The sequence below is a fragment of the Eleutherodactylus coqui genome, chromosome 8 (assembly GCF_035609145.1).
Source record: "Eleutherodactylus coqui strain aEleCoq1 chromosome 8, aEleCoq1.hap1, whole genome shotgun sequence".
NCBI classification, from domain to species: domain Eukaryota; kingdom Metazoa; phylum Chordata; class Amphibia; order Anura; family Eleutherodactylidae; genus Eleutherodactylus; species Eleutherodactylus coqui.
The window spans coordinates 102,864,834-102,892,309 of record NC_089844.1 but is presented as its reverse complement, the minus strand read 5'-3'; the positions used below and the strand labels follow the sequence as shown (position 1 = coordinate 102,892,309).

General features: G+C 40.8%; 1 protein-coding gene across 2 annotated transcripts in view; it reads right to left on the bottom strand.

Moving 5' to 3' along the window:
* RBFOX1 (RNA binding fox-1 homolog 1) overlaps positions 1–27,476 on the bottom strand; it is a 744,520-nt gene that overhangs the window by 334,898 nt on the left and 382,146 nt on the right. The gene's annotated exons all lie outside the window — the stretch shown is intronic.

Below are 27,476 nucleotides of genomic sequence, written 5' to 3'. Positions count from 1 at the left end.
TATAGCACACTGCTGGGAAGATGATTACATGGAAAAGAACAAAGTAAATATGATTTTTTTTTTTTCTTAACCTTTCGATGACTAACGTCAAATACAAAATAAGAAAGTGTATCTAAAAGAGAAAAGTAAATAGTTACAAAGGTTGATACAAAATGAATACTATTTATAAACAGAAGACATAACAAATACTCCTGGATCATACCATATATATTTTTTTTAACTTGCACTCAAGGTGACCAAGGAAGCCAAGTGATTTGCATAAGAGCCTATAAAGGAAGGTCACCGATGTTGTAAACAAGTGTTAAGAGGGAAAGCAATAAATATGCAAATTGGAAAGAATGTGTTAAATATGCAAGGGAGAGTGCAGCAAAGTTGTTTATTCACAAATTAGTCTTTCTTTCTAGGGAAAAGTAAGAGGACTAATGTCTGTGTTCTGAGGTAGCACAACAAATTGCAGGATGCAGCAGGAACATCTACATGTCATTAAACAAGTCACACAAGGCCAGTTCTGGCCACGGCAAGGAGGCGACACAAGCTGAGATGGATACAAGCACAATTGGAGAATTGGGAGCGCATTGAGTCTGATCTAAGCGCAAGGTATTCTGTATAGTATGGAGATCGAAAGTTTAATGTCATCAGGATGTAAACAATAGGTGCAGAGATTTATCTGGGCGGCATCTTTGCTTCTCCGATATTATTCTAAAGGCACTCCAGTCATACGGCATCTGCATGCATAAAATACAGCAGAATATTACAAGCTATGGGCCTGAGATGCTTCCTGGCTTAACACAGCTTAGAGGATCCCTGAAAATGAATATATTAATATAACGATGCTTTTTTACATATTTTTAAAAAGATTTATTCATCTTTTACACTAAAATTTGTTTTGTAGGGACTCTTCCATTTCACATATAAAGTCTACTAAATAATATAGCATTCTAGTGCTGGATTTCTGGTGGGCTTCTTTCCCTTGGGGAAGGGTAAGATCATTTGCTATATTTAGGTAGTCGTATCAAAGAATATATAGCTGGACGAATATTGATTCCCTAATAGGCTGTGTGTAGCGGAGGATGTTGTAGGCTGTGGTAAAGTATACACCGCATTTATTTTAGAGTTTATCCGGGGACAAAAAAAAATTCGGAGCTGCTCAGAATGCTATGAAAAAATACAAGAGGGGATACTCGCCTCATCCGATCCCCAATTGCTCTCATTCTGCCATTGTGTAATTGCACTGCCGCCGGTATCCACTTCCGGCTGCAGCAGTGTAGACATCCCGCCACAGGGACATGTGACCACTGCAGGTAATCACCAGCAGAACTGAGCAGGTGATTGGCTGCAGTAGCCACATGCCCTTGATGTTAGTGACGTCATTGCTGCTTCAATGCACCTGGAAGTGGAGAGCAGCATGGGGAGGAAGAGGAGCGGCAGGGAATCAGGGGATTCCAGTATGTTGTCTTTTATGTTATTGCAGCAGACTGAGAAGCTACATTCTGGTAAAACTACAGGGGACTGCACACAACTGGGTCAGATTTCGCTTGCGGGAGCCTGCAGCGGAATCTGACCCTGTGTCTTGCCGGCATTCGCGCGTAACTGTTTTTTCTTCTTCTTTTCTGCACTGCAGATGGTCCGCACGGCAAGCCTTCGGACATGCGCAGTAGAGTTTTTTGTACCTGCGACCTTTCCGCAATGTCTATGCGGAAGGGCCGTGGCTCAGATGGCTTCCATTGAGTTCAATGGAAGCCGTCCGTGCAGAATCCGCGGAATAGAGCATGCTGCAATTTTTCCTCCGTGAGCGTAAAATCGCAATTGCTTTCCTCTCGTGCACCAAAAAAAAAACATTTTTCCATAGCATGCTATGGGCTGTATTTGCTGTGGAATCCATAGGTGGATGCCCGCTCCGGATTCCACAATGCAGATATGCCTGTGTGTAGCCGGCATAGATAAATTGGACTAGCAAAATTGTTACTGTATGCTGACATACACAAATGTATTTATTTTACTCATTTATATAGTGAATACATATTCTGTAGCGCTATTCAGACTGTCATCCCTTTACATTGGACTCAGTCCTCATGGGGGTGAGATGATATTCACCTGTGTTTTAGAGTGTGCGAGGAACCCCAAGCAAACATGAAAACTGGGGAGAACATACAAACTCCATGCAGATGTTGTCCTTGTTTGGATTTCAACCCAGGACCTCAATGCTGCAACATTGCTAACCACTGAGCCACCACACTGCAAGTATTCATTATGCCTTTACAGTAAATATATTGCTGATTGTAATGCAGTATTAGGCTCACACGCTCATAGTTTCATTACGTATTACGCATGCTGTATATTCACGCATATTATGCGGTGCATGAAAGTACATTGATTTTCATTAATCCATTCACACTTGCATATATTCATTATGAATAATAATAATTGCACATAAAAAGGAACACAGCATGTTAATTCTACCGCATATTACACATGATAGAGCCCTGTTGTTCTCTATGGGTCCATAATATATGCTGTCATATGAAATACGCTGTCATGCACAGCCAGAAATTGCTGCCATATGCAGCGATATGCCGACTCACACAGCAGCAAAATGTTTGGATTATACACACAGCGTTTTACCACACGCTCATGTGAATCCGGCCTTAAAGGGATTGTACCAGAATGACAAGTTATCCCCTATCCACAGGATAAGAGATAACATGCTGATCGGTGGAGGCCTTGCTGCCGAGACCCCAAGCAAATTTGAGAACAAGGGGCCCATGTCCCCATGTTCTTGTCACCGCGGGGATGGCTCTCTCACCCACATTTACTTCACACTAAAAGGAGTACTGACCGAGCATGCATGGTTGGCGCTCCATTCATTTCAATTGATTGATGGAAATACCTGAGCGCTTGCTGCTTACCTATCTCCAGCAGAACTATCAAAAATCAATGGAGCAGCAGCTCACCTGCGTGATTATCACTCCATTCAGACCCCTTTTGACTGTGGGGGGTGCAATCACACTGCAGTGAAAAGGAAAGGTGGGGGGCACAATGGACCTCTGTTCTTGGGATTGGTGGGCATCTCAACATTGAGACTCCCACTGATCAGCAAGTTATCCACTGTCCTGCACATAATGGATAACTTGTAACCCTGGTACAAGTCCTTTAACACTTAGGCCTCAGTCACACGGGCGCATTGGCACCCGTACACCGGCGCCGATGCGCCCATGTAGCTGACGACAGCAGACGGACGTACCTGAAGACGGCCGTCTCTCTGCAGCGCCGGAGGAAAGAACATGTGACTGGCTTCATTGCCTGTCATGTGTTCTTTCCTCCGGCGCTGCAGAGAGACGGCCATCTTTAGGTACGTACGTCTCCTTCCTGCAGTCACACAGGCGCATCGGCGCCGGTGCACGGATGCCGATGCGCCCGTGTGATTGAGGCCTAACACTGTAAGTACAATAGTTAGGTAATGGATATGTAAATTGACACTAATATTAAAGGGTTTCTTAATAAAAATATACGTAAAAAGACCTTTTTATGATCGCATTGTTTACAGATACCCAATAACTAATTTGGGGGAATTCTGGTGTAATGGGTGGTACAATTAGTACTAAGAACACAATACAAACTGAGACCATATTAGAGTTTATTGGCATATTAATCTCTGCTATGTCTGTTTGTATTGGTTCTATAGTCACTTCAACAGACTAAAGTTGTAAACATGTCCCAATTATGGACCAAATGTTTCCATCAATTATAATGATGACATATCCACTTTTAGCTCTAAGAACAATGAACAAAAAATAGAGAGTAGTAAAGACTCAAAAAAGGTCTAAAGAGAGTCAGAACTAACAGCCACAGAATCCATGACAGACAACTAAGAGAATAAAAACGTTATGGCTAACACAGTACCAAACTTTCTCCTTAGGCCTTAGTCAGACGGGCGTTTTTAGCCGCGATTTGCGCATGCGCATGCGTCCGGCGATTTTATAAAACCATTGCTTTGCAATGGTATCGGACACATGAGCGCTTTTTATGCGCTCGTCCGATAAATTATAGAACAAAAAATCGCAGATCGCACCTATCTGCGATCTGCGATTCCTGTTCTCTTCTGTATATGCGCTCAATGGGGCCGGCGGCAGCAGCGCCGACCCCATTGAGAACATATAGAAGACAAATCATTCTTCTCTGCCACAGCTGTAACAGCTGTGGCAGAGAAGAACGATGTTTGCCCATTGAATTCAATGGAGGCGGCAATACAGCCGCTCCATTGAAAGCAATGGGCTGCCGGTGTGCGCGGGGTGAATTGTCGGGAAGGGCTTAAATATATAAGCCCTTCCCTGCAATTCATCCTAAAATGTGTTAAAATAAAAAAAATTGTATACTCACCTTTCCGCTGCAGCCGGAGTCCAGCCGCGGCCGCTGTCAGTTCTCCTGAACTGCTTCTCGGCACTATTCAGCCGGCGGGGCTTTAAAATCCCCGCCTGCTTAATGATCTGCCTCTGATTGGTCACAGCCCTGACCAATCAGAGGCAGGTTTCACTCAGACACCCATTCATGAATTCATGAATGGGTGAGTGACTGCTGCCTCTCAGCGCTGAGCCAATCAGGGACAGGTCTGACTCACATCCATTCATGAATTCATGAATGGGTGTGAGTGAGACATGCCTCTGATTGGCTCAGCGCTGAGCCAATCAGGGGGCAGGTCTGACTCACACCCCCTTCACACCCACTGCAGGACGGCCGCGCGGAGCTCCGGCTGCCGGGAGAAGGTGAGTACATATATTTTTTATTTTTACACATTTTAGGATGAATTGCAGGGAAGGGCTTATATATTTAAGCCCTTACCGACAATTCATCCCGGGCTCGCCCGCAGCGCATTGCTTTAAATGGAGCCGGCTCTATTGCTGTCTCCATTGAATGCAATGCGCTGGACAGCTCCGGCCCGTTTCTAATGAAACGCGGCTAGGATCAGATTTTCGGGCGATTTGCGGGCGACTTGCGCGCACCGGTCACGCGATTTGCGGATGCGCATCCGTCATGCGATCCGCAAATCGCGCGAAAAAACGCCCGTCTGACTAAGGCCTTAGGATGACTAAGGGCTCACACTCACTTGCAATAGTGTTTTTGCGATCTTGGCTGTGGTTTTTTTATATAACATTGTCGTCATTGCGATGTTTTCACGTCTGCGAGGTTGCGTTTTTTTCTTGCGTGCAATGGTCCTATTTCCTTGCGATGTGCTATTTTCTTCTCACCCATGTAAATCAATGGAGTGCTGTACTATCGCATCGCAAAATGCATAACGTGTGCGAGAATGCGGTGCGATGGTGCTATGTTTTCTGTGTGGAATAGTGACTAATGGGAAGGACGGCTTTTACAAGGAAACAGCAGTACGTCAGCAGTGCGGAGGAAGTTTAGACCAAAGAAGACCATAATAAAACGCAAGAGAGGCATTAAATACTCCTGCCATGCAATGCGAGTTTTCAGAGAACTAAAACGCATCGCAATCACACAGAAGATGCAAATTTGTACCTGCGATATCACTGCGATTTTTTTCTCGCAAAAACACTATCGCAAGTGAGTGTGAGCCCTAATAGACAGAATGCTATGGGAAGTACATAGCTGAAGACGCTGTCACTTAGTTTAAGGCTAGAAGTTGACCAGTATTAGGCTATACTGTGAGTCTGTCTACCTGCTGTATATACCGTATATATGAACTGCACTTACAAGGTCTACTTTGTGGAGGCACAGATGAAGACTCTGAGCCTCAATGCACAATCCCTACCAAAGCCCCTAAGCTGCCATGTGACATTTATAATATTGGACTTTTGAGCCTTAACCAGCCTTTGGATGTAATTGGTAACTCTATGCCCCCCTATAGCTACAATCCTGATATTATACAATAGGAGACACATGCCGTAAGTTTGCACCTATCTCATCAATCATGAATTTTGATCAGTCTTCCATGAGATTTATGGACCATTTACATTATGGGACGATTATCGCTTACTATTTGCTCACAGGTTCTTATCACTGACTTTTAATCAGCATAAAATCCATTGCTGGATCGCGGGCTTGTTGTTCACTGTAAACGCAGCCCGCTCAGCGCTTTACATAGGAACTGAAGCGCTGAGTGAGAAGCCCGCGATCCAACGGTGAAGTTAAACTCTCTACGCGAGCGCTAACGACCTCAACGCTCATGCAGTCATTTACCCAACTGTCGGCCCGTGTAAAAGGGACATTAGTTAGATATAACCAACTAGACAGTATTATTTCTTCCGGTAACAGTAACAAATATTGAAATATTGCATTTTAGACAACATCCAAATTACTTATTGTGTATATATTCCATAGTCTAAATGTGACTGCAACCTCTGTACCCCCTTTAGCCAACACTTTACACGGTATATCCCATGGTACGCAACACGGTATATCCCATGGTACGCAACACTTAATAATTCTGAGTTAAGAAACCTATACATTTCAGATGATTGGTCTATTTACAGCAAGCATAGCAAGTTCCAGGTGAAAGGGCTTGTGTATGTGTCAGATAGCAAAGGAATAAGTAATTAATCTAAAAGAAACTGTTACACTGTATTACTGTATGTCCAGTGAAAGGGCAATGCATTAGTCAGATTCTCAAACAAACAGGAGAGAGAACCCATGCGCCTCCGAATCAGGCCTTGCATTACGTAATAAAGCAGAATCAGGTTTGCCTATAATATTCCTTTAAAGAGCCCCACCAGATCCAATTAATTACACAGAGTTAAACTGAATTTTTTACTTAACACTAAGATTCACTTTAACATTAAATATTTTTTCATTGAATTTTGAGAATTTTTTCATATACCGAATGGCTACTGTATATAGACCTACGATTCCATGATTGGAGCTTCCTTGTGCTGAAATTAGTCATGTGACCCCCAGAGTGTAGCATTTTTTTTATTAGTTTCAATGTGAATCCACAATAGAATGGGAAAAGATCTGAACAACGTCAAGTGAGGCCCGTTCATTGGTGCTAGACTAACTGGGACCAAATTTTAGAAAAATTGCCAACTTTGTGTGTTTTTCTCATGTAATATTGGCAAGTGTGTGGAAAATGGTGTGAAGGAATACTGTGGACGTAAGCAGCTGATTGACGAAAGGGGTGAGAGAAGAACGTCAAGAATTGTTCTGATGAACAATCAGTGCACAGTCAAGTAAATCAAATGCATTGAATCCAGCACTGGTGTTCCATCTAGCATGTCTGAATGCGCAAATTGTCATTCCATAGAAACAACAAGCGACCAGCTCCAGGGAAAATTAAGAGAAACAGAAAGGTGAGACTCCAGTGAGCCAAAGAGTGCAAAACTTGGATCACTGAGCAGTGGAAAACATCGCCTGGTCAGATGAATGCAGATTTCTGTTGCGCCATGTTAATGGGAGGTCAGAATTTGGCGCAAGCAGATTGAATTGATGAACCGTTTCTCGTCAAGTATATAAGAGCTTATTCTAATGATGTTGTCAGATTTCGGTCCGGAAAAAATTGATTTATTATAATCCGTGTGCATGAGAGTGTTATCCATATGCATTTCATGTGTCCATTTTTTACTTCTGTATGCCATCTGCTTCAGGACTCCTGCACATGGCAGAGGTGGATTCTGCATGCGGAATCCCACAGCAGAATCTGGTCCTGGGAGCAGCGGCATCTGCACATACCTTGTCACTTTTGTATGTATCTATACTGTGGATCGTCCACACGGCTCGCATTTCCCATAGAATGCTATGGGTGGTAGTTGCTGCGGATCCGCAATGCGGACACCCGACGCAGATTCCGCAGCAAATATCCACCCGTGAACAGGAGGCCTTCCTTGCATCCCGAAAAAATAGGAAGCCCATTTTTCTTTCAAGCAGTGTTCAGCAACATCCTGTGAGAAGCAGAGTAATCATCGATGTTATCTGTGGAAGGACCCCAGCACACTATCATATTTTGGGCCATGTGCTGTGTTAATCCACGGACAGCCCACGGCCTCGCTATATGCCTATGAGGCTATGCAAACTGATTTTATTTTTTAAGCGGACCAGCGTTCTTCATGAAAAAAACTCATATCATTACCTATTCCTATCTGTTTCATGGATGAGAAATAGGACATGCCAGCGTATGTCAATATCCCATCTCTGCATAAATCATACAGCACATGTACTGGTATTTATGTGCTATCTGATGTGAGTTGTGCTTATGGCTAGTGTGCACCTAGCTTTTAGCGCACCCATTGACATGATTAGGCAATTGTCAACCAATAAATCAGACCAGAATAGGACATGCTACAATATTTTCAAATGACAGTCAGTTTAAAACATGTCTGAATAGCCCTATTGACTGTAATGGGTACATGGGCTATCCATGTACAGTCAGTTGCACACACGGACAAGAATTACGCCCATCTGAATAAGGAAGTAGCAACTGCTCTGAACACATTTATCAGTCAGAAAAGTGGATGTCCCTTTATTACCTCATTCAGCCATGGATTTGACAAGTTTAGGACCCTTGCACATTATATTTAAGAGTTCTGCTATCCAGAAGTTTCGATCTTAGCAAAAAGAGAAGGAAACAGTCCCTAAGAAAATATTAGCTGTTTCCTCTCTTCCTTTTACTGGGATCCGTCCGCTTTTAATTAAAAAAGATGTACGGGAGAACGGATCTTCAGAACGTGATGTACAAGGTGTCTAAGCTAAATAGCTCTACCATACCGGCAGTAACTATTATAATACTGCACCCTAAGGACAACATTAAGGGCCTGAAGAGATAAAAAAAATCATATCTCTCAGGAGTTGCTCTTTAAGATAATTCTGTTTCAGAGGATTTTGCATAACCTTGGAAGTCTTTGATAGATAATAAGGCAAGCACACTTTTTTCATGCATAACTTTAGCCGGGTCACACTAACATACTGGATAAGATTGATTGCTTATTCAGGAGACACCTGCCTTAAAACTTAGCTAAGTCACCTGAATTATAGAACATACAGAAAGATAGTGTTTTTGCTCAAATTTTCTTTGTCTGGAATTAAAATGATAATCTGGTCATTGGATTTTCTTTCAGAAACGATACTATTTTAGATTGTGTCTATCTATCTAATTATCTATCTATCTATCTATCTATCTCATATCTATCTATCACATATCTATCTATCACATATCTATCTATCTATTACATATCTATCTATCTATTACATATCTATCTATCTATATATCTATCTATCTATCACATATCTATCTATCTATCTATCTATCTATCTATCTATCTGTCTGTCTGTCTATCTGTCTGTCTGTTTGTCTGTCTATCTATCTGTCTATCTATTTATCTGGCAATCTAATATCTCTATTGATGTATGCCAGTATCTCTCTAATATTTATTTATACATCTATTGATGTATGTATCGCCATGGCCACTAGTTATAACCAGCAGCACCTCTACCCCCTCCTGCCGATGGGCATAGACAACATCCTGTCTCCTCTGTTGTCTGCAGCAAACAACACATCTCCTATCAGTTTCTAGGTCCTCATGGAATGTACACACATGTCGGTCTACCTCTTGAATGGCCAGCATGTGCACCCAGCTATTCAGTCCCCAAGCAATCCTCACAGTTCTTGGGCTATTTAGGGCTATTCTGCCCATTCCTCGACTCTCTTTACTGTGTCATGGTGAACATGCGTTTCTGTCTGATCTACTAGTACTTGATCCATGCCTGAACTACCCAGCTTTTCTGACCTCTCCAATCCTGACCTTATGCTTTACCTTGTCTGTTGCCTGCTCTGCACCTTGGCCTGTTCTATGTAGTAAAAGTACTCCGACTGCCACAGTTGATGCTTCATTCTGTGGCTATGTCCATGCCTACACCATCCAGTGCCACATTAGGGAAAATTTAGGCAACTGTGTTAGTTGGTTTCTAGGACAATGGACTGGGGATTCCTACAGCAAAGACCAGATCCTCAATTTGTTGGGTGGAAGGGTAAAAACTGGGGAGCCCAAGGTGCTGCCCCTGGATATGGCCCCAAGACAAATTAGTTCATGGCATCAAGAAATAGACATGTATGACATCTGTTCACAGAAAATGCGTATTAGCATACCTGGAAAATCAATGATAGATCTTATGTGAAAACATTCTAAACTCAGCAAGTACAAATTATTACTGTGTATAAGATTTTGTGATTCAGCATTGCCCACAATATTCTTTCAGTGCTGTGAATACTAAGCAGCTATACACAATTTTATCCCTTCACATTGTTGCTAATGGACATATTTATTTTGTGGTTAAACTGTGCGCATGCAATTTCAAGGAATCAATTACAGTAATGTTTTGAGCACTGCACAAAAGCAAGACACACAAGATTTTGCTAGTATGGAAAGTGCAGTTGAGTATATAGTAGGGGGAGGTCTATAGAGGAGTAGTCCTCAGAGATGCCCATAGAGGAATAATCTGATGTATCCCAATTACCTTTATCCCAGGACATGAGGGCTTGGTGCTTTTAGCCTTTTTCTTCCTACATCTTATAGAAGAGAGGAGTGGTATGAACATAAGGATCGAGACACACGGAGCAGTGAAGCAGCTCTGACACGGCTGCTGTGGTTTTTAAATTGATTGTTAAGTGGCTGCATGACTTTGCTAAAAAATAGCTATTTCACCTGCAAAAACGTGCAAGAATTATAATCAGCTTTAGTTTGAATTTGCAAATGCTTTATTTTTCATAGGGACGGTGCAAGATATTGTAGTGTTGTCCTCTTAAAGTGAATGGGACAGCACTGCAGTACTTTGAACCACTGATACAAAGTGTATGATGCTTGTAAATGTGAACGAGGCTGAAGCTGATGTAACTATTGAAGAAGTTGAAGTGCTCGCTTGAGCACTCCCCCTCACTAATATAATCAAAATACTAATGACAAGCTGTCTGTGAGTGACTGTGTGTTACATGTGATGATGTCACCATCATGTGATCAGTCACCAGGGCTCTGAGCTCCACCCCTGATCACATGACGGTAATGTCATCACAGGTCTTAAAACATGCAGAGCCCGACAGCAGCCGTGTGCTTACAGGACTATGATGTCACCATCATGTGATCAGGGGCAGAGCTCAGAGCCCCCGGTGGCTGATCACATAATAGTAACATCATCAAAGGTCCTATAAGTACACGGCTGCTGTCCAGCTCTGCTGGTTTAGGACCTGTGACCAACTCCAATCCCTTTCACTATATTATATTAGTATGTGGCGCATTACGAAACCAGAAACACTGGTACTAGTATTGATACTAAGCATAGGCCATCAATTTTAAAAAGTAGGATAACTCCTTTAAAGTTTACCTTTTCAGGCATTTTTTTGTATTCTTTCTTTGTATTTAAAAAAATGAATGTAGCAAATTTGTAAAAGGTTGTGTTTAAAGATGCCTATTTTTTTCTCTTCAGTTACCAAACTCTGTGTAGTACACTCCTGATATCATATTCATTTCTATCTGTCCTCTACTTCTGCATAAACCACCAAATATTTGTTCACGTAAAGTAGGGGATAAATGGAAGAAAGTATGAGACTGCAGGATTACATTATGGAGTTTGTTGTTTGTTACCATGGCGACACATAGCCTGGATAGGAGCTGTTGCAACAAAACAAAAGGAAATTTTTAATCTAAGGGATTTTCCAAGATATTTTTATTGATGATCTATCCTCAGGATAGGTTATCAATAGTTTATCGACTGGGGTCCACAGCTTAGGACCACAGACGATAAGCTGTTTAGGTGCCCGCTGACACTGGCAAAACACAGTGTACGGAGAACAAGCAGATAGCTCCAACCACTGTGTAGTAGCCAGTGCTGGTAATTGCAGGCGCAGCTCCCATTACAATCAATGGGCTCCCGAATACCTGATTGGTTGGAGTCTCAAGCGGAAGACTCCAGTCAATCAACTGTTGAGGACCTATACTGAAATTAAAAATATCTTGAATATAAATAGCCCAGAAACCCTTTAAGATCTATTTATTGGGACAAGAAAAATGTACTGTGAAGGTATACACAGCCTCTAACTGTATGGAGTGCGTTATGTATAGGTTTAGCTCTCTCCTAGTGATTGCATATCATAATATTCTGTTGATTGCCCCTTTCATATACAAAAATAAAATAAAGCTATGCCTTTACCAAATACTCTTCTATTTGGTCATAATGAATCAGAAATCCAGTGGAGCTGAGGGTGATTTTATCAAGTGCTTTCAAACAGCTGTCTCTCCCCCATATGCCTAGGGTCACCTTCCTAGAAGAAAGAGCTAGGATCAATTATTTGCACAGAGGATGGAAAATCTGCTTGCGTGATAATTGAGAATGCCTGACCATCTCAGTGCTGAATTTCTCCCTATCTAGCCTAATATTATGCCTCAGTGTTTGTCAAGCATTTGTTTTAGATGATGTCCATGTAATATATGTTGAGATATTTATGTCTCTATGTACAGAATCTTTAGCTTGGCTGTATACAAGAGATTAGTGTTGAGTGAACCAAACGGTAGAACAGTTTCGGGTCGGCACGATTTGGCACAAACCTGAAGTGAGCTTTGAGCGGAGTTCTACACTAGTTCTGAACATTGGTTATAACATGCCCTAAGGGCCATAAGGTCCATCTATAACACTCTGAGAGGCTTTTATGGCTCTTACGCAGTATTATAGACCAGTTTTAGGAGTTTTGGTGAACTTTTGGTTCGGTTCAAACTTATTTGGCCCAAACTGTACGTGTTGCACATTTTCAGCTGAGCTTAACTTTTCAAAAGTTCGCTCATCGCTACAAGAGATAGCACACAGTTTGCTGTTCTACTACAACCACTACAGGAATACAATGAAATCTTTTATCCCATGTTGTTTGCTTCCATTCCCACGATAAAAGGGTGAATTCTGTTACCACACAACATTACATGTGTTTACTGTATTCGGCTTTAGTTTCACAGTACGTGTAACACCATTTGTGCATTAAAACATTGACAATGAAAAGCAATTTTCTTACTCTAATACTTTCACAAATTATCACCTCCCTTATAAATAGTATGAGATCTGCCACAAATTATCACTTCACTGATAAATACCTGTAAATGAAGCTCTACATTCTATAATTACTGTGCAGCAAAATAAAAACTTCCGTGTACCCAGCAGACAGAAGCTGTCATGGCTGTGGGGCCAGTATTAAAGGCTAATGCCATTAGTAGAATGCTAACATTGGTTGTTTTCTTATGAAGGAGGATCTAGGAATAGCTTACATATCCCACAATTTGTGGTGCTTGAGCATGTCCACCATGTCCACCATCAGGATGGCCTTATTGTTTTAAGGAGATTATCTGACTGACCCAGTTTGGACCTTACTCTTTGTTTTCTATCACTTTGATGATCCCAGCAGTTACAGTTCTGGGAAAACACGTTGGGATGTGTATTTAATAGTTAGGATGCATTAGGTGCTAGACAGGTGACAGCTACCAGTTGAGTAGGGGCATCCTTCTCAGGGTAGTTGCCCTGCAGGTAGGTAAGGGTCAGTGCAGGAGACAAGCTAGGGGCTTTTTACTTAGTGACCTTGTTTCCTTATTATTATCACCTTCTTACAACTTGATGCCAGCTATCAATATTAGAGATGAGCGAGTATACTCGCTAAGGCACATTACTCGAGCGAGTAGTGCATTAGCCGAGTATCTGCCCGCTCGTCTCTAAAGATTCGGGGGCCGGCGCTGGTGACAGGTGAGTTGCGGCGGGGGGGGAGAGAGGGAGAGAGAGATCTCCCCTCCGTTCCTCCCCGCTCTCCCTGCCGCTCTCCGCCCCCCGACGGCCCCCTAATCTTTAGAGAGGAGCGGGGAGATACTCGGCTAAGGCACTACTCGCTCGAGTAATGTGCCTGAGCGAGTATACTCGCTCATCTCTAATCAATATAGTACATCGTTACTTATAGAATATATGGATATATCATCTCTAAGTTGATTTGTAAACATCTTAAAGTAAGTGACTATTTATACTATTATCTTCAGTGTATGACAAAGCGATTATCTATTTTCTTAATTTCACTGTATGCCACATTTTTATTCTAATATTACTGTTTATGTAAATATTTTTGGGTATATCTAATAAATTACTGAGTTTTATTGAGTCAACTTACCCAGGTAGCTGGCACTCAAAATACATGCCCCACTAGCCCCTACAACTATGCCCCTGCCATGGAGGATGAATTGTTCTAGGGCCCGAGCACCTGGCCAGTCACATACTTTAGATGGTCTAGCTCTGAGATTGCTTTTCTCTTTGGAGTTTTTGTATACTGACTGAACTGGAACATGAATTTTCCAAATGTGTGCAAAAATTAGCAGTAATGCAGAATATCAATGTATACCAGTAGACATAGAATGGAATATATCACACAAGACCTTCAATCACATTATAACATAGCCCCGCATGGTTATATTAATGATGGACATATTCTAAATAGAGCCTACATTCATCTGTCACTTTGTCAGAGCACATACAGCACTCTATAGAATTTGTATAATTCAGTTCATTTACTTTTACTGCCAGCTTGTCATAACGTCATATTTATTACTAGAGGTTTTATCGTCTATGTCACATTCTTAGGCACAAAGCAAAGCAGCGTCTCTGAATAAATATGTATCTGTTTTATATCACACCAAAATGCTATACAATTCTGATTAAAACACAAAGATAAAAAATCTCCCAAGGAGTCTGTTTGTTTGACAGCTGCTAATGTATTAATTAGATGTTTCTGAACCATGGAGCCTTCTACAAAAGGAACATTCTGTATTCCTCCCTTGAGACATTTCACCTCTGCAGTGCACCTGATCTCCAGTAGCCTGAAAGCAGAAGTCCCACCGGCATCCTTTGGTCTTCCACTTGATAAAATAGCCTCATTTTTATTTATTGCATTTCCCCGGCTGTTGTCAGGAAAAGGCACATCATTAAAAAGCGAATTAAGGATCATATTGAAATTAGTGAACCACTTGCAAATGGGAGTGAACTATTCACTTCAAGTTCATTTATATTGTGCCAGCTTAAAGTGCTTATAGATTCTATAGGAATTTGCATGATCGTTTGTCGCAATTTGAATGCAAATTTTGTACAATGGATTTGGAGACAGACACACTGTTAAAAGAATGTAATTGGAAAGCTAGAATCAGTATGCACATATTTAGTTTAAAAGAATAGTACAATCTTTGGATTTGTACAATTCTTTTTTTTTTTTTAAAGGTCCTTTGATGATCAACACATATCACAAGTCTGGCTGCTGCTAGGACCCACAGTGATCAGCTGTAATCTTTATGCATGAACTGTTAAGCTTCCCTGCAGCACCCCCACAGGGTAAATAAAGCATTACACAATTAACACTAATATTAACAGGCTGTGCATATACTGCATGAACATGCTGGGTCCTCCAGATTAATAGCTGCTCCCTTATAGGTCAGCATCCTGAAATTAGAGTATTTTGCTATTAACTTGGAATTTTTTTAAAGGGAGTTTAAAAAATATCTTCCTTATACCAGACAAACCCTTCCAATTATGAGAAAAGTCATATTCCAAATTTGAAACAAAATGTTAAGTGGTTATGTGAATTTTATTTTCCAGCTCTGAAAATTGACCAAAAGGTGTGCAAATCATATTCTGAACTGTGAGTCTTAAAGGTTATGCGTACCTTTGAACATCTTCTGATAAATTATTGAGACATACCAGAAGGATGTTAATGGTGTTAGTCTGAGCCAAGACTCCTACCAAAGGCATATAGCACTCTGTAACAAGCACTGAACCCCTTTGGTTCACTTCGGTTATTTCACTACATCTCAGTATCCTTAAGTGAAGCTGATGACGCTTCTATTGAAATCAATGGGAATGTAATATGCATGCACCTTTTTCATTCCAGCGATAATAGCAGGCTCAGCCGATAGCATCTTCTAACATGTCTCAATGACATGTCAGAAGATGCTCAAAGGTGCATACAATATATGCTCTAAACTTTTCGGATCGAGTCGCTTATCTCTGAAATGCATGCTCAGTTATTCCTCTTTGTGATTCAAGTTTTGTAAATACAAGCGCATATACTTTTGAAAGCGGAGGCTAAAAAATATGCAGTGCATTGTGGAATTTGTAATTCATAAAGCCGAAATGTAATACCTGTACATTACTCTATAATAATCATACAAGAAGAATACTAAACCCAATAGCTCAAAATAGTGACCTTCTATACTATTACTGAATGTAATAATTCCCTTTAGGGCATGTTCACATGAGCTTTATGTATGTCAGATCACCGTCATACTTTTCTGACGTGAATCTGATACTTTAATCCACGGCAGAACACCAAGTCTGAGCCTCGGAGTTCTGCTATGCATTGTCATGCAGATCTGCATATGCATTTAGCATCAGTCAATGAGGAAAATCCTCGTGTTGCTACCTTATACTGATTCTGCATGGAGAACGCACAAAAAAATTGTCATTTCAGAATGCGCTTGCGGAAAAATCTCTTCCATATTACTTATGGCGCAGAAAGTCCTGAGATTTAATGGAATGTTAAATGGTGGATTTCACAGATTTGGCTGCAGAATCCACACCTACATCTGCACCAAAACTCCAATGTGAATGAGGCCTTGCAGTCAATATATATCGATTAAATAAGGATCTGCTATTTTTTTTCTGAAACAGTGACATTGTTGTCTATGAGTTGCTTCTTGTATTGCAGCTCAGACCCATTCAGGTCCATGAGGCTGAGCTGCACCACAAGGCCCAGTCAATAAATAAGAGTGTTACTGTTTCTGGAAAAAAAAACCGTAAACCCTTCACTTTAATCTCATACAAGTCATTTAAAGCAGATCTGTATATGCTGCTCTATGTAAGGATATCATATGACAAAGACAGGTCTATTTTCCTAATAGGATGAATAGGAACAATGAAACAAAGAATACAGTGGACTTGTAGTCGTCAGCAGGGCTGTGGAGTCAGTAAGTTTTGTTTGGAGTAGAAATACACTGACTTCAACTTGGGTATTAAAAGAAAATATTGAATATTATATATAATAGATCAATAAAAGTTAATAGGCACTGGCATTGTTCTGCAGTGTTTTGTTATAGAATAACAATACAGAATTAGCTGTTCAAATGCCAATTGCGGTGTTCTACAGGCCAGTTGTTGCGGCGTGTTCACCAAAATCAGGTAGTGGAGCCGGGATGATGTATATGCCCTGTCATTTGACGCTGGATGATAATGAGTGCCATCTTCCTGTCACTGCAGGAGGTCCTTGAAGTGTCATCTGTTGGGAACTCCTCAATGGGCTTGATGTATAATGTGACCCTCCTCACAACCCTACTACAACATCTCCTGTGGTGCATGGACTGATTGGCTGACAGGAAGGCATTTTTCCTAGTTGGCCAATGAACAATAGTGAAAGTGTATTGATCCTGGGCCCACCTCTAAATGGGTGCTGGTTATTGTCCTGCTTGAGGTTTTTGGTGAGGTAACTCCTGTTAGCTATAGATATTTATTCTGTGCAGGTCTTATGCACCTCTACCAAATACTGTATTATATGTATTGCTCTTTTGATCTACATTAAACATTTTGTCTATCTTCCATCTAGGGAAAGACTAGGTCCCTTAGGTTCCTGACATGGAGCTGACACTATCAGGGTGATCACTTTCAAGGAAGGGCCTTCCACGGCAAAGTCGGATAGGGATAATATTCCCATCCTCATAATTCTGTTACGATGATTTCCCCTTTTTTTGTGTTCTCCGTGTTTTGGTGATGTTGTTTTGGTGATATATGTTGAGAGGAGACTTAATAGCTGTCTGCAAATATCTGAAGGACTGTCACAGTGCAGAGGGATCAGCCCTATTCTCATCTGCACAAGGAAAGACTAGAAGCAATGGGATGAAACTGAAAGGGAGGAGACACAATTTAGATATTAGATATTAGAAAAACCTTTCTGACAGTGAGGGTGATCAATGAGTGGAACAGGTTACCACAGGAGATAGTGAGTTCTCCTTCAATGGAAGTGTTCAAACAAAGGCTGGACAAATATCTGTCTGGGATGATTTAGTGAATCCTGCTCTGATCAGGGGGTTGGACCCAATGATCCTGGAGGTCCCTTCCAAATCTACCATTCTATGTCTATATTGGTCCATTGTGTACATTAATTATGTCTAGGTCTTATGTGTTGGTGACATCTGTGAAGGTTGCCATACTTGCACCCTGCACCAACTTAACACCAGTCTTCACCAATATAACCCACAGACAATAAGACAATGGCATTCACCAAGTAGGCATTGAATCTTTGGTATTATGAATGAATGATTACAGAATGTAGATACAAATTCCAGCATTCCGTCTATTTCATATGGCATCATGCTTTATCAAGGAATTGAAGTCGGAAGTTTAGTTTACCAAGTCAACTGTATCCATGGGAAAGGGCACTCCCTCAGCTCTCCCCACTGGGGCTTACAGAATGATGTGTATACATGTATACACATCAGCCTGTCAATCACCACCACGAGTGATGAGAAGGATGTGAGGAAAGGCGGAGGAGCACTCTACCCATGAATACAACAGATACATGACTACGAGTCTGTTGTATTCTTTCATCGCTCGTATTAGACAAATTCAATTTTGTGCCATTGATCTAATTTTATGGACCTGTATCTGTAATTTGTTGGCCCTACATACATGTATTTAGCCGAGAAATCATTTATTTTTTTAATTCAACTAATCTCAATTAGCTTATTTTATTCTTCATATTGCTTTCATAATCATTACATAATAGTAGGACATGCCTTATTCTTCGTATACTCTGCTCCTATTCTAAGAAAAATCCTGCTTGGTTACAACAGATACAAGATATATCCAAGTACAAGATACAAGTCCCTGGGATACTGCATAAAGTGTGCTGTGTTCAAATTACATGCATGAAATGGAAACGCTTCGGGTCTTTTTATAGCAATCCTCCCACTATCTAGTGCAGGCCTAGATCATACAATGATGCTTGCTACGTTTCTGCATTGCTATTATCATAACAACCTTAACATCACCGGCGGCATCGAGCTGATATATGCAACTGTATGGCCATTTTATATAGTGCTGATTATATTAAAAATGATAAACTGGTAGAAAATGTTGTTTCCCAGTAATGAATTAATTAAAATACGGAAATACAAACCAGGTAGCTGATATATAAAATGAGAAGGATCCCTGATGAGAAGGTGGTAAATAAAGGATTATGCCTTGCAAACGGGTAATATTATAATGTATGCATTATATTTATGTGCAATTCAGAAAGGTCATACTGTGGGGAATTGAAATAACCACTGTGCTTCTACAATCAAATAATTTATATAGCTATTCCACTGTTAATATTCAGTTCAGCATTGAAATATACAAAGGATCTGTTGGACTGAATCCTTTTCCATTACTATGTATGTATATTTATTTTATATTATAACCCCATGGAGGGATAAAATGAGTTCCTACGTAGATGAAAAATGAGAATGCCAGCATGGCTGCAACACTAAAACAGTTATTTATCAAATCAAACACTCACTGTTACCAGAGCTAAAAGGTAAAAGAAAAAAAATGACCTATGTGTCACCACAGCAGTATTTAAGAAGATCCCTCTGGAGTTCTGTGGTTATAGAATGTGGATAATGTTCAGGGTTTCATAGTAAAAGATGTAGCATCTACTGCTTGGAGAGGTGAAATTTAATCTGATGTTTCTAACAGAGAGGGATAGTGAGAAAGATATAGTGTAGGCCAGTATACTTAGTAACCATAGATGATACAGTGAAGCTGAAGAAATCCTATCATCTGGTCACTAACGATATTGTACAGTATTTGCAAAAAGCATCATTTAATGCATTATATGTAAAAAGAGCAAAAAATTCAGTTCTGCGGGAGACAGAGACGCATTAACCTTATACTTTTTTCCAGTATTTTGCTTTCTCCCCACCTCTGCTTTAGGGCTCCGTCACACGACCGTGATTTCGGCACATATTACAGCCGCGATGCAAGGCCGTGTGACTCGCGGTGAATGGAGTCAATGAAAGTAAATAGACTTGCATTGATTCGTTCACATGAGCACGTAGGCACGCACGAAAAAAGATTGCAGCATGCTCTATTTCTCCGCGTACCATGCAGCATGAGTCCTATACTTTTGTATAGGCAGCATATGCAAGGGTGTCCATACGCAATACATTGCATATGGGCGGTGATCCATACTCAACCCTGCTATGAAAAAAAGCAGGGAGTTAAAAAAGAAAAAAAGACAGAGTCACACTGCGTGTGTGAGGTATGTGGTCATGAACAGTGCAATTGCTGCCATATGTGGTTTCTGTCGGTTCAGACAGACCGGTAAAATGCTATGGGACCCCTGCAGTGTTTTACAGATACAGATGTGTGAATGAGCCCTTATACAGTGAAGGCGTCTGCAAAGAATTCAGCCTATCTGTAAAGTTTTATCTAAGCCTAGACCAACAACCATATTCAAGTCCCTATAAAATGACTAGCTGATATACCTGGCTTCGCCCGAGTTAATTTGATACAGGTGCTTACATGTTGTTCACATGGAAAATGTTATGAAGTCAAGGTCACTTTAGAGGAACCGAGGAGTAAAATATGTATACACATAGAGAAGCGTTGGATTCTCCTCAGGCTGCATATACTGATGTCCCTCTGCAGAATGTACCACCCCTCCCATTCTCCTCATTTAGGACCTAAAGAATGCTCACACCAAATTTCATGCTTGTATGTCATCAGGAAGTTATATCACATAGGGGTGCACTTACTTTTGCAATTAGCATTGTATAATTGAGTTGTGACCAGTTTACTTTTCCTATTTGTACGACACAGGGACGTTAGATAATTAGGTTAGGTTAATTATACAGGGGTATCAATACTTTTGCACTTAGCATTAAATAATTGTGTTGCGCCCCCTTTATTTTTTCTATTTAGGACCTAAAGAATGCTTGTGCCAAATTTCATGTTTGTACGACACCGGGAAGTTAGAGAATTAGTGGCAAGTCAGTCAGTGAGGGCTTTCACCTTTATATTAATAGAAAAGGCAAAGGACTAACTATAGAAGGTTGTGAGGCTGTAGTCAGACTGTGCACTGAACCCTGCGAGAGCCCCAACAGGTCCCTCTGCCCATATGAGGAGAACAGTACTATAAGGGCTTATTCGCATGTGCATATGCAATTTCAAGGCTCCTTTACACAAATGTATGGTTGCAGCATATTAAACGTACAGGTTTTGTATGTGTACACACTAAATCAATCTGCCATAGGCTTCCATGTTGGCCTTCACATAAATCGCACAAAATACGCATGCAAAAAAGATCGCAGAATGTGCTATCTTGGCACATATTACACTTGCATACATGCCAAGTTAGTGTACAGCGATTGGTGGCACACAGCAAGTACACAATGTCATTGTGTACTTGCTGCACGATTGTCTGATGCCAGTGATGCACAGCAAATTACGCACATGTGAAGCAACCCTTAGGCCACACGAGCGTTACTTTGATGCTAAGTAGGCGCTTCAAAAAATCGCGGCCATTAGAACCAATGATTTCCTATGGATTTCTTCAGATGAACGAGTTTTTGATGCAACAAAGAATTTGTACCACAAAAGATAGGACATAAGGGCGTTATGTCAATGCCAAAATTTCTTGCTGCGCTGAAAGATAGGTCTTGTCCTATCTTTTGACAGACTAGCCCAGGAGGCTCCATAGACTCTTTGAGGAGTCTACGGGAGCTGTCCAAAAAAAGCAGTGGGGGGGGGGGGAGTTTAGCAGCGGCGAGCCATGCTAAACATTGACAGGTGCCTTTAGTTGAGGTATTTAAAAGTCATTAAACTACTTCCGCCGACAGTGTGTTTTCGGGACTGCGGCATTATTTCAACTCAGCCAACCATGTGAATAAACGATATAATCGTGAAGAGCTCATAACGAGCTCGTTGTGGCTATTCTAAGTTCATCCAATTTACAACTGAGTTAGTCGCAATTTTTTTGCGCTGCTAACTTAGCATCGAAATGACAGTTGTGTGATAGAGAACTGATTTTACTGCATGCGTATGTGCGTGTTGCATGCATTTTTGTTGTGTATGTGTGCTTTATTATATGTCTATGAGTTATCTGTGTGTAATCCTTTTTTCACACATGCAAAAAAATTAAAAAGGCCAATTTATATCACTTTTTTTTTACCGTCTCCAGGAACATGCGTCAAAATTGAAGAACACATGGATATAGAGATGAGCGAGCATGCTCGGTAAGGCAAACTACTCGAGCGAGTAGTGCCTTATTCGAGTACCTGCACGCTCATCTCTAAAGATTTGGCTGCCGGCGGGAGGCGGGGAGCGGCGGGGGAGAGCGGGGAGGAACGGGGGGGGGAGATCTCTCTCTCACTCTCTACCCCCCGCTCCTCCCTGCCCACTCCCACAACTCACCGCTCTCCCCCGCCGGAACCCGAATCTTTAGAGACGAGCGGGCAGGTACTCGAATAAGGCACTACTCGCTCGAGTAGTTTGCTTTACCGAGTATGCTCGCTCATCTCTACATGGATAAAATATCCATGTTTGTCGTTTTCTTTTTAACACTCCCATAAACTTTTATGCTCTGTTTTGTTCCATGAATATGGACCAGAATAAGTTATGTTGCAATTTTTTTACACAGACAATCGGCCAACATAAAAAACACACTTGTGACTAGCCCAACTTACTGTAATGGGTCCATGCACTGTCCGTATTCAGTCAATAACAAATATAAAGAACACACGGGTGAGAAAAACGCCCTTGGGAATGGGCCCCAATTGTGTCATGATAATTTGAGAGCCCTGTTAGATTTCACATTGGGGGACCAGAGCTAAAAGGTATTACAGTTAACCAGGATCTTTATTACGAAAAAGGAGTAAGGATTTAAAGATACGGTAATATATTACATATAATATAAATTTTTGCAACTCAGATCTCCCAGAGATTAGTTGGTTGAAGGGATGGGGGTGATGTTGCAGCCTCTCAATAGTATACCAAGCAGAAGGGCACAAAAGCCATGTGACAGATATACCTGATATCCTGGACCGAGGAAGAGGCCGTATCGCTTGCCTAAGTGCCACGACTCCTTCAAACAGCTGATTAGCGGTGGTGCCAGGAGTCAGACACACACCAGTCTAAGCACACCAATGTCTGAGTCCTGGCTAAACCCTTTTAAACATAATGCTCCAACCTAGGACTTTGCCCCCACACACTGCTTTGTCACATTATAATATTAATTCTGCCAGCAGAGGGAGCAATTTCTCTAATCCTAATATACAATTCTACATGAGATTTAGAAGCAGTGAACTCATACTATATTGAGCAATTGTAACCAAAGTAACTTCTAATTACCAGTTTGTGATAAAAGAACTTGATTAGAATACGTGGGAATCATTACTGAATTGGTTTCTTGACTTTGTTGTAGAATCGTGAATCTCCTGATGCACAATATTATATAACAATCCTTGCGAGACACTTCACAGGTCTTAACTTCAAACTAAATAAAGTATAGCCTTTCTCCATGATAATGAATTATTCTGTCTGAAGCACAGTCCCCATGCAGGTATGGTTCACTTTCTCATGTTGTTTACAAAGAACTATACAATGGATCTTTATTCTTCATTATGAGATAAGCAAGTGTTAACCTATTTTCCCATTGCAAAGAGTAAATATTTTTACTAAATCTATTTCTTTATTAGCTGCTCATTCCAAAGTAAAAAAGACCAATATATTGACTTATCTGGTCGGTTTTAGAATGCAGATATAACATCATTATTGTTATCCCTTGAATAGTGGACATTTCAATTTTTGTGACAGCCAGCCAGAATTGCATAATTAGAAAACTGTTCCCTCTTACTATTGCTTCCTTCCCTATCTTGCAATTCTACAGAAATGTGGAATTCTGATTATAAATACACTTATTTTATACACTTCTTCCATTTATACTGAGAATATTGCTTAGGGAAATGTACTGCATGTTGGTTGTGCATGGATTAGAGCTCTCTGCTGCAACCAATAACTAGTTAAATAGTGTGCATCTATAGGCAATGGTAGTAGGACTCAGCACATTACATTTTAAGGTGTCATAGAACATACTGTATGAGCAGTGGGCTCCATATGTATACATTTGCTCCTGCTACAAACATTTATTGATTGAGCATTTCATTTTTATTGCTCCTCTAACAATGGCACTGTCCAAAGTCCACTTACTATGATTGCTGTGCTAGGGAGCCACATTCACTTGCATCCATTAGTCTATTTTATTGTCATATGTCTAGTTTATTTTGTACCTCATACAGGCTTTGAATCCAGTTGTTTGGTGATTTAGTTATGGTTTTAGATAGTGTTGAGCTGACGTTTGAAAAGTTGGGTTTGGCCAGTCTGCCGGATGTCAACAAAAAGTTTGGATCAGACTGAATTACTTTGAAATCAACCAGAATTTTGCCAAAACCTCTAAAACTGTTGTATAGGATTGTCTAAGAGCCATATAACAACTTTCAGTGACTTAAATTTCTGTGCTCCTAGCCTCCTAGATTCAAATGCAATCAAGGACAACATCTACTTGGTCAGATTCAAGCCTAGAACCCCAGCACTGCAAGGCCAAAGTGCTAACCACTGAGCCACCATGCTTCTTCTGCCTTAATTCTTCTGGAGGAGGAGGAGGAGGAGGAGGAGGAGGACACAAACTCCATGTAGATATTGTCTTTGATCAGATTTGACCCTAGGACCTCAGCGCTGCAAGGCAACAGTGTGACCACGAAACCACCATGCTTCTGCTTTCTTCTTCCCCCTACTTTCTCCTCCTTAGGACGAGAAAAACAAGATGAATGGAGAAGAGAAGGAGAAAAGGGAAGAGGAGGAGTAAGGAGGAGGAAGAGGAAGTAGAGAAGCAGGAGAAGAAAAATAAACATTTTAGTGGGTTTATCCAAAATGAAGAGGCTCAGGTTCGGGCTTGCAATGAACCAAAATTCTAGTCCTGTATTTTGTCTTGATGGCACTATTTCTACAAAATGTAACATGCTCTAGATGTAGTATTTTTTAGGGACTGCTAAACCTCAATATTCATGTTTATAGTGTTTTTAGCCCTGCTTTATCAAAAACTAAAAGTCTGTGTGTGAAGCGGGTCATAGAGCTCAATAATTAAAGGGGTATTCGAGAGATTAAAAGTTTTAAGCCATTCTTTGGAATTGTGAAAACTGAGAGATTGGTGGGGGTTCAACCGTTGAACCCTACAAATCCTGAGAACGCGAGACCCCCCCCCCCCCATTTCTCATTTGTTGGGTTACTTCTTTCAATCACTTATCTAGTGGATGGGTGAAAACTTATATGTTCTAGTTAGAATTAAGGTTGCCAGATTTTCTGCCGGGAATTAATCTGATTGGGATTTTTGCTAGTCAATCAGCATTCATTTGGCGTCATTTCACTCTAGCATTTTACACTATTTGCATAGTGCCTTGTTAGTGGCGTCATTCAAGCACATATGGTTCCATTGTTATTGGCAGCACATCCCTGTTTACACAGGGTGATGTACCGCTGACAACAGATGATTTTTGGTATTGCATGAAAGATGCCAAATGAGTGTTTCCCAGCATTTTCACACAGACAATGTAAAAGTCCTTTTACTCCAAGTTGAGCCAAGGTAAGATGTTCAGAAAGCAACAGCACATTACAATAGAGCACCACATTAATTGAGAGTTCTTATATGGTAATGCAAAACACCTCTGTCTATGGGTATTAGCAGAAGATGCAAATGAAGATGTAAAAAGAAATCAGCTCATCAATCACAACCTCACAGGGACACCAAGTAAAGCAAAAGGATTAGCACTTCAGTCTGCACAGGTCTCTTTCCGATCACCACTCCAGTTTAATTAAACATCACCTCAAGTGCCTATTACCAATGAAGGGCTCAGTACTGAAGGCTAGCTTTCCCTAATCTACACACTGGAGTTAATTAGAAAAAAAAACCATGAGAAAAAATATTCATTAAGCACTGGTGATATTCCCTGAACAGAAATTATCCATACATATATTATTAAGATTTGCCATTCTTTGGACTTAAAATAACAAGTTAAATAGCCATCATTAAATTTAGGCTTCTCACTCTGAACCGTGACTTGTCAGGATGCCCTGAGAAAGGGCCAGGGCAGGTACAAGAGCAGCACTGCAGTACTAATGAAGCATTATGAAAACCTTTGTGGAGACTTGATCTTGTAACACTGACTGCTAAAGGAAGGCAAACTTTAATGGTTGATATTAAGGATGAAGTTTTTAATTGATTCAGGAATAGGTCCAAGAAATATCACCTATTCAGAGGTGAATTATTCACTTACACACATGAAAGATGTAGGAGGTGATTAAGCAGCTTATGGGCCTTGATTTTTACAATATTAAATCATAACTTCCTATCACAGTTTACCATATAATAGAATGATAATAAAAATTAGCATAATAAAAAACGTATTTTTTGAAGATGTCTTAAGGGATTTATTTCATCCGGATTTAAAGAGGCTTTTTTGGGAATATGCATTGATGGACTATCAAGAATGGGGCTGAGCTTTAGTACCAAGAACAGCTACAAGTACTATTGAGATGGTGCTGCTCCTAAAAAAATACATTAAAGTCCCATTTTAATTTTGCTGATTGGTTCAGGTCCTGGGGTTAGAGCCCCTGATCTCATAAGTGTAATGGGGGGTGTGGTAACCCTCATTACAATGATTGGAGCATTGAGTTTAATTGAATGATTATATCCTATCTTATGTAAATTTTTATAAGTTGTGTCTCTTTAAGTGCTTGTGATGCCAGTTCCTGTGTTGGAGGAGACTTTATGTGGTAGGAGGAGATAAAGGAGGCTTGCTACCTAAGGCCGCAGAGGAGTGTGAGTGAGAAAGGCACCTCTGATGTCTTGTACATGGGGGGAAAGTGATAACGGACGCCACTCCTATGGGACAAACATCACATTTGGTTCAGTTGGAGGACAAATCGCTTGCTGGACTCTCATCCGTGTACGACCTTTTGTCAACGTACAGCCTCTAATTAGTGTACAGCTTCTCTGCCTCAGCCAGAATTAGCACCATAGTTGTTAACCCTTTCCAATCCACTGTCTGACGTCTAAAGACATTATGATTTAATGCTGTACAGCTCCGATGTTGGAAGACATCCGTTAGGGTTGTCTTACTGTATATTGCCAGCCTCTCTGCTGTCGGAGCCTATTCAACATGTCACCTTATGCAGTACTGGCTTTAGCCAGCAGATAGCGCCATTGTAGAATGGCAGAAAAAGAGTAAGCCCCCTAGGAAAACCAGGATACAAATTGGATTGGAAAGGGTTAAGGGACCTGTTACAGTCATCCACAGTAAATTTGTGTGCCAGCATTTAAATAAGATCTATTGATTGGTCTTGTGAACTGCAACTGCTGAGAATATTATGTACCCCAAGTCACT